Source organism: Doryrhamphus excisus, chromosome 23 (genome assembly GCF_030265055.1).
Source record: "Doryrhamphus excisus isolate RoL2022-K1 chromosome 23, RoL_Dexc_1.0, whole genome shotgun sequence".
NCBI lineage: Eukaryota > Metazoa > Chordata > Actinopteri > Syngnathiformes > Syngnathidae > Doryrhamphus > Doryrhamphus excisus.
In genome coordinates this window covers 6,489,815-6,496,281 of record NC_080488.1, presented here as the reverse complement: position 1 = coordinate 6,496,281, position 6,467 = coordinate 6,489,815, and the positions used below count along the sequence as shown (strand labels likewise).

At 51.9% G+C, this 6,467-nt stretch overlaps 1 long non-coding RNA gene across 1 annotated transcript; it reads right to left on the bottom strand.

The window, feature by feature from the left end:
• Positions 1-5,218: 5,218 nt before the first annotated feature.
• LOC131110503 (uncharacterized) lies at positions 5,219-6,251 on the bottom strand. Its single transcript, XR_009120900.1, has 3 exons — positions 6,035-6,251; positions 5,880-5,955; positions 5,219-5,801 (listed from the first exon to the last, which is right to left on the bottom strand). It is a non-coding gene; the product is annotated as an uncharacterized LOC131110503 (long non-coding RNA).
• Positions 6,252-6,467: the final 216 nt, after the last annotated feature.

The window sequence follows — 6,467 nt, the reverse complement described above, 5'->3', positions numbered from 1 at the left end:
ACGCTGGACTAGAAAGAGCTGCAGCCTCAGACGGGACTACAGCCTTAAGCATGTCCCGATGCACATTCCTGGCCTTATGCAACTCATCCACTGGGGCCACGGTGTAAACTGCTCCACCACTTGCAGGGGCCCTCACAACCTGGTGGACCACTGAGCTCCAGAAGTCTCAAATCTTGTGTCGCCCTCTGGCGCCATGGTCCCTCAAGTACACAAGCTGACCCACAGGAAGGGGTGCAACTTTGACTCGCTGGTCATGCCTCACCTTCCGTCTGTCAGCTGCAGCCATCAGTCGCTCTCGAGCTCCCTCAAATGCCACTTGAAGTCTAGCCTGATGTTCAGAAACCCAGTCCTGTACCTTGCCAGGCACAGGTTCCCGGACCCGCCCCAGCAGAAAATCCACCGGCAGTCGAGGCTCTTGTCCGAACATCAAATAAAACGGTGACTCACCGGTGCCCTGGTGTGGAGTGGTGTTATAACAAAAGAGCACCCGAGGTAGACAGGAGGCCCAGTCCTGTTTTCGGGAGGTTGGAAGAGTATGCAGGAGGTTATGGAGAGTTCGATTAAACCGCTCGCATTGACCGTTTCCTGCCGGATGGTAAGGGGTGGTATGGGACTTTGCGACACCATACAAGGAACAGAGCTGGGAAATCAACGAGCCCTCAAAACTCCTACCTTGGTTTGAATGGATGCGACTTGGAACGCCAAACTTATAAAACCATTCAGACACCAAAACCTGGGCCACAGTTGAAGCCCGTTGGTCACGAGTGGGAACAGCCACCGTGAACTTACTGAACACATCAGTTAAAACCAAGACATTTTCAAACCCATTACGGGATGGCTCGAGCAGCGTGAAGTCCATGGCCAGGATCTCATTAGGCTGCGAGGCAAGCAGATGGCCCATATAACTATGTGGCACCTGCCCTGAGTCCTTAGCGACTTGGCAGCGTGCACATTTCTGAACCCAGTTCTTGATGTCTGAAGACATCCCTGGCCAATAACACCGCTGTCGGATCAACTATGTAGTCCTCTCTATGCCTTGATGGCCATGCTCCTGATGGAGCTGACGAAGAGTCTCTTGCTGGAGCGCCACAGGCAAGAGAAGTTGGAGAAACTGTTCTCCACCATCTGGCCGAAAGATCCGACGAAAAAGGACGCCATCCTCCTCTACCAGGCGGTCCCACTGGCGTAGGAGGGCCATGGCGGGTTTTGAGAGCCGCTGTCTCTCACTGGAGGTGGGGAGGGACCCCCTGCGCCAAAAGACCAACACCTCCTTTAAGAGAGGGTCATCTTCCTGCATCTAAGAGAGGTCGGATGCAGAGTGGGATGGAAGAACACTGACCAGAGACTGACGAGCTTCCACAGGACCATGACGTGGGCTCTGATGAATGCCGCTGGGGACCGATGTGCCAGGCAGGGGCGGGGCAGATAGTTCACAAGCAGGTAGATATTGCCTCGACAGTGCGTCTGCATTCTTGTTGCTGCAACCTGAACGATACTTGATTTCAAAATCAAAGGCAGAAAGCTCAGCAGCCCACCTATGCTCTGTAGCTCCGAGTTTGGCTGACTTGAGATGGCTCAATGGGTTATTGTCAGTGTACACGATGAACTTGTGTCCTAATAAATACTCCCAGAACTTCTCTGTCACAGCCCATTTGAGTGCAAGAAATTCCAGCTTCATAGAGCTGTAGTTAGACATATTGCGCTCAGTGGGCCGGAGGCCCCTGCTGGCATAAGCTACTGGCCTCATACCATCATCTGTCTGCTGAGAGAGCACGGCACCGAGCCCACTATGGCTCGCGTCGATCTCAAGGATGAAGGGGCGCGAAAAATCAGCATAAGCCAGCACTGGGGCGGAGACCAGCTTGGACTTCAATGCCCTAAATCCCTCCTCACATTGAGATGTCCATGCGGCTTCCAGACCCTGACTGGACCCCTTCCTTGACTTGGTGCCTGTAAGGTCAGCCACTAACTGATGCAAGGGCTTAGCCAGCTTGGCAAAACCCTCAACGAACCGCCGATAATAACTGGCGAATCCCAAAAAGGAGCGAAGCTCGGAGACATGACGGGGCCGCTGCCAGTTAGCCACAGCCTCAACCTTCTTGGGATCGGTAGAAACCCCCTGGTTTGAAATGACATGTCCCAAGTAAGCCACCTGCTGTTGGAAAAAAGCGCACTTGTCCACTTTGGCCTTTAAGCCTTCCTTCTGAAGGCGACCCAGCACCATCTCCAGCCGCTGCAGATGTTGATCAACAGATGAGAAAACAATGATGTCATCAAGATACAGCAGCAGGGATTGACCCTGCTGATCGCCAAACATCCTCTGCATCAGCCGCTGGGAGCATTACAGAGGCCGAAGGGCATGCGATTAAATTCAAAAAGGCCAAAGGGAGTGCAAAAAGCGGTCTTGGGACGATCCTGCTCGGCCACTGGCACCTGATGGTACCCGCTGGCCAGATCGATGGTAGAAAACCAGCGGGCCCCAGAAAGGGCATCCAAACTTTCCTCAATACGAGGCAGCGGGAAAGCATCCTTTCTGGTCTTGCTGTTGAGGAGGCGGTAATCCACGCACAACCGCAAACTCCCATCCTTCTTTCTCACCAACACAATGGGCGATGCATATGGACTACTGCTCTCCCTAATTACCTGTGACTCGAGCAGCTGGTTGATATGTGCCCTCACCGCCTCATACTCTGAGGGAGGGATACGCCGATACCTCTGTCGGACCGGTACATCATCAAGCAGAGGTATATCATGCGAGAGGAGGTTTGTGCACCCCAAATCCCCCTCTTGAGCTGCAAAAACTGAGCTGTACTTATACAACAATGACCTTACGTTGATCTGTTCCCGCTCAGTTAATGCAGACAGGTCCAGCGACCCCACCCCATCGATGACTGGAGTAACAGTCTGAGAAGACACAGATGCATTGGAGGATCCCACCTCGGTCACTCCTGCAGGCAGACTGACAACCTGGGCAACACTCAAAGCACCAAGGCTTGTTCTGGGGTACAGCAGCACCTCAGTTGTCCCCACATTAACAACTGGGACATACACCGTGCCCCGAACCACCTTTAACAGGCATGGAGAAGCCATCAAGCCTGCTGGCAGACCAGACTCAGGAGGCTCGAACAGAGCACTCTGACCAGCAAACTGTTCTGGGCATGTTGCGGCAACTAGTTTCATGATGCCACCCGGTATGCGCACCACCCGCTTGCCTCGCGCTCTCACTGTGCCAGCGAGTCCCGTTGCAGCCTGGGTCTCAGACTGATGGCACTTCTGTAAAGCTGCCACAACAACACCAGGTGCCCCTGACACGGAGGGGGACTCGAACAAAGAAGGTCCAAACACACCAAAGAGTTCTCGATAGCATCTTCGGATGATGTTTATCCCCAGGATTCCAGGAGCAGAAGATTCAGCACCAGGGGGGTCTTTCACAACAAGAATCCCACAGCCGGGTATCACCTTACCACACAATTCCACGTCCAACTCTAAATAGCCAATGTACGGGATGGCTAAACCATTAGCCGCACGCAGCTGCAACCAATTGCAAGAGCGAAGACGGTCGTGGCCCCAGGGTTCAAACTGTGCCAAGAAGAAACTTTCTGTAATGGTGGACACCATGGAACCAGTGTCCACCAAACACTTCACATTAGCTCCCCCAATGGAAACAGTAATGTGTGGACAAGAAGCAATCAGGTCAGCTGCCAAATCCGGCTGTGAGCCTGTAGGTTCCCCAACTGAGCTTTGGCTCAACAGCTCAGCGGGCTTCAGTTTCCCGACTGCTGAGAAGAATGAGAAGGCAGTGCAGCATTTCGATTGAAATCTGTAGAGGAGTTAGCACGCCTACGAGGGTGAGCACGCTCACGGTCACACTCTCGAGCAAAATGACCGGGCTGCAAGCACTTCCTGCAAACTACAGACCGAGACACAGGGCCTGGCAAGGGAGGTGCCCGCAAAGAAGCTACTGTCTGGGCCAAGTGATTTAACTGTTCCTGCTGACGCTTTAAGAGGTCCATTACTTCACTCAAGCCTGGTCCTTGAGGAGCAACCTGAGAAGCTGGTTGACGATGACCCTGCACCCCATATTGGAGGCCATAAGCTACTGGAAGTGAAGAGCTACGACCTCTAGCGCCACCTGGAAGGCCCTCCCTCTCCCATCGAATTGCCTCACTCCGCAGCTCCAACAAGGTGATGGTGGGTTTGCGACGTACCAACTGCTTCAGTTCCCGACGGAGGGAGCTATCAAGGACATGCTCTGTAAACTGATCTCTAAGAAGAACGCCTGCATTAGGCATTCTATCAGGCGCATGTTGCTCAACCTGTGCCATTAAAGCCATGAGGGCTAAAGAGAACTCCTGCAATGTCTCACCTTCCTGTTGATGCCGAGAAAAGAAGGCCTGCTGCAGGGTGACGTAAGACTGACTGCACCCATACAGCTCCTTTAAAATGGCCAGGGCCCGAGCTGGGTCTCTGCGCTCTTCATTGGAGCGAAACTTGATCTCCTCTTTTGCCTCTCCCTCCAAATTATCAAAAAGAAACAATGCTTGGTCAGTAGCAGAAAGGTGGCGAGCGCGTACACATGCCTGAACTTCCTCCACCCACTCAACAATCCCTATGCCTGTCTTACCATTGAAAATGGGACACTTACGGTCTCTCGGAATCACAACCAACCTCTCTGAAACAGCACCTGTTGCCGGAGCAGAAGAGCCCGAAGAAGCCCCACTGGAGGCCCCCGGAGAGGCCGCACACTCCCGACGGAGTCGCTCGTTGTCCGCCTTAAGCTGCAAAACCAACTCTTTGAGCTGCTGCATTTCCTCCTCCATCATCACCCGAAAAATAGATGCACAGGAATATTAAAGTTGAGCTTGGGAATAACGCTGCTGTTCTGGCTCTATGACTGCACAAATAATCACCAATAAAAAAAAACAAGAGGTAAATCACATTAATAAAAAGAAAAGGAAAAGAAAAAAAACAACCAAGTCTCTGCCCTTTTAACTGTGGTACCCTGCCGACAACGCCAAGTATGTGGCAAGTGGGAGGGATTAAAACACTAATTCTGACCAAGACCAATACCAACAACGCCACCTGGGGGATTTCGCCCCAGGAAATAGTTTAACTTAGACTAGGACACACAGGCTCGAAATTACCACAGGGCAAGAGACAGGGTATAAAAAAAAATATAACAATTCTTTATTGTAATGACGATATTAAAAAACATCAGCTGTGGGTCATGTTCCTACTTTGACCTGTAGGTGGCACTAAAAGGGAACAGAGCTGGGGCTTACCGTGGCGGCCCAACTCAAAATCATGAAGGGAGGAAGAAACTAAAACACCTGTGACACCACACACACGCAGATCTGTGAGGAAAAACCCACCACCAGGATTGGGTCGCCACCTTGAGCCCGCAGCACCTGTCCACAAAAGAAAAGAATGCTTAAAACAGGCCACAATGCTTCATACAGCTGTCTATAAAAAGAACACCCACACACGCAGGCACATGATCAAATAATAAGGAAATAAACAGAATGAACAGTATTAACGGAACACAATTGAAATATATTACACCAAAAATATAATACACAAAAACAGAAAATAAAGAAAGAATTTAATCACAACTAATTAAACCTAAAATTAAAGAAGATAACGGCGATGGGTGGACTCAAACCAGGAAATAAGTAAAACAAAACCCAATTTACAAAAGGAGGCAGAGCCAAAACAGCAGCGCAGTTCAGGAGCTGTAGCGGTGGAGATAATGCAACTAGGGCCACCACCAGCGCAGCACCACAGAAGCCAATGGAGAAAGGCTGCAGCAGAAAGCACCACAGCCAGTCAGGAGCGCAAAATAAAACAAGAAAAGAATAAGGCGGACATCACCGACTTACCTACGGGAAACACGACCACACTCAGAATGGCCCCCAGCAGGGCAACCTGACCCCACAGAACCAGCAGCCCGCCTCACTGCATTGAGAGGGAGATCGTGTCACCATTATGTCATTTTTGGCACCTTGCACGAATAAAGAGCCTCACGGCATGCTACCTGTGCGCTGCGGGGGAGGGAATTCGTGCCTCGATGCCAGCCACACACAAAATTCCAGCGGCGAAGCCTGATCCCGCACCACCACAATCCCACGCTGTTGCCAGAACGCACACCTCGCTGGTAAAGCACGGCAACGGCACTTTCGCCGACCACGCCACCGGCTCATCCACCCCGGCACACGCCACGCCACACCACACCACAGCCGCGACGAGGAACCGCGGATCCAGAAGGAGAGAAAGAGGGGAGGCGTCCGAGATCCAGCCCCACTATATATAGTCGCGTAGTCCCGCCCATCAATCAGACTAACCAGAGTAAAACAGGTGCTGTGCCCACAGTGGGAGGGTGCGCACAGCCCTTCTGCCACAATGTTCAGCCAGCTCATAGAGCTTGCCTAGTAGTGAATTCATGTTTCCCATGATAATAGAAGGTCCTG